Genomic DNA, 2,527 nt, shown 5'->3' on the forward strand with positions numbered 1-2,527 from the left:
ACTGGGGATCAGTGTATTAGACTGAGGATCAGTGTACCAGATTGGGGATCAGTGTACCAGACTGGGGATCAGTGTACTAGACTGGGGATCAGTGTACCAGACTGGGGATGAGTGTACCAGACTGGGGATCAGTGTATTAGACTGAGGATCAGTGTACCAGATTGGGGATCAGTGTACCAGACTGGGGATCAGTGTACTAGAATGGGGATCAGTGTACCAGACTGGGGACCAGTGTACCAGAATGCGGATCAGTGTACCAGGCTGGGGATCAGTGTACCAGGCTGGGGATCAGTGTACCAGGCTGAGGATCAGTGTACCAGAATGCGGATCAGTGTACCAGGCTGGGGATCAGTGTACCAGGCTGGGGATCAGTGTACCAGACTGAGGATCAGTGTACCAGGCTGAGGATCAGTGTACCAGATTGGGGATCAGTGTACCAGACTGGGGATCAGTGTACTAGAATGGGGATCAGTGTACCAGGCTGGGGATCAGTGTACCAGACTGGGGACCAGTGTACCAGACTGCGGATCAGTGTACCAGACTGAGGATCAGTGTACCAGGCTGAGGATCAGTGTACCAGGCTGAGGATCAGTGTACCAGGCTGAGGATCAGTGTACCCGAGTTCAATTTCCATGCAAAACAGTTTTATTCCTAAATTTTTTTGTGTGGCTTAAGACAGACAGACAAACTGAAACTGTTCTTATAATACAGATGATACCTCAGTAGAGTTCCAGTGTAAAATACCTCAAAATTACTTAAGAGAGTTTATTAAAATACATAGTGTTGTGATAAATTATTTAAAACAGCTCTTTATTTGCTCTGATACTAGATTACAATTTAGGATGTCTTGAATGAGCTACATTTAACATTCTTAGAGCTTTGATCTCTGAGCATAACTTAACATTTGCATAAACTTTGTTAAAATCTTTCTTATTTGATCTCAACTCCTAGATTACTATAGCAAGAAAGGTAGACAAATAAATTAGTCCATAATCATAGATTGTATTGAACTGATATATTATACAACAATGTACTTTGAAAAATATCTTTCATTTAGAAAATATTTTGAATAAAATAGAGTGCCTGCAGCTTTTGCATCAGACTTATGTAATAACCAAGTAACTTTCCTGTTTATTATACGGCTAATCAAAGATAAATTATCAGAGAATCTATTGACCTTACAGTAAATAGCTCCTCTAGAAGATTGTATTACAATATTAGCATCAATTAAACATGATACATGTATGTGACTGGCTGAGAGTACAATATTAAATATACCCAGTTCTAATTATTTCAGCTCTATTTCTAGTTGAACGACCTTGAAAATAGTTTATATTTAACTACTCAGTATTATCTAGAATGGTTTGCCTACCTTCACATAAATTCAACCTTCACCTTTACATCAAACTTTCATTTCTTAGTTTCCAGTGATCTAGAGGAACCTCCATCATCTAATGAGACAATCAAGGAGCTGAGAACAGCTACTAATTCAGTACTTTCTACCAATCAGATCATTCTGATCTCCTGCACATCAGCTGGACTTCTGACTATCATATTTGTTGTTATACTGTGCCGCTTCACCAAAAGAAGGTAGCTTATCTGCTGGAAATGTACCAGTTTTCGTTTGCTATTAAATAGAAAGAAGCCATAACATCATTTCGTTATGGATACTAAAATCTTTCAACAATATTGTACGAGTAATAGTTTACATCTTAATCAAGCTAGTAGCACTAAACTAACGTTAGGAGTTGTGTTCTTACTAACTAATCAACATTGTCTATTTTACTATGTCAACAGCTTTAGAATTTGTTGAATTTTTGTTTCTTTGAGTCTTTAGAATAGGTGAGCGTCTATTTGTTTTTAAAAGTATATCGCTGATGATAAAATTTAAAGCTGTAATTGGTAAAGTTTGAAAAGTCAACTTATGTTGCTGCACAACATTATGTTGGCCATAAAACCACTTTCACTGACTAATACTTAGTGTGATGCAAAGGAAAGTATCGGGAGACCTAAGTGGAATAACCATTTGAAAGTGAAAAGATAAATTATTTAGGCTTGAACCAGACACTGATGACTAGTGAAACACTTCATGCAGAAACTCCTCTAGTCACATGAGCTGAAGTGAGGTTACTAGTTGTTAATCATATTTCTACAGATCGGCTTACAGGAAGTAAGCAAATGCGCATAATTTTCTTAATCTATAGTTCTCGTCATCTTCATAAAATAATTCAGAGGTAGGATTTCTTTTAATGGAGCTAGATTTTTTTAATTTTGTATTCATAAGAAGACATTGGGTCCTTGGTTCTTTGACGATGAGGTTTTACATACATGTACTAGCTGCATGAGCCTGTGATTTATATATAAGATGGTCTCATGGTTGAGTTTATAATCCTGCTCTAGATACAAGGTCTAGTTTGTCGGCTGCATCTGGTAAAATGATATTGCTGTTTTTCAGTTTGCTTAAAAATTTTTTAAATATTTTTTGATATTTTCCTTTAGCATTAGTGTTACCAGTAACATAACATAA

The sequence above is a fragment of the Watersipora subatra genome, chromosome 8, assembly GCF_963576615.1.
Source record: "Watersipora subatra chromosome 8, tzWatSuba1.1, whole genome shotgun sequence".
Lineage (NCBI taxonomy): Eukaryota > Metazoa > Bryozoa > Gymnolaemata > Cheilostomatida > Watersiporidae > Watersipora > Watersipora subatra.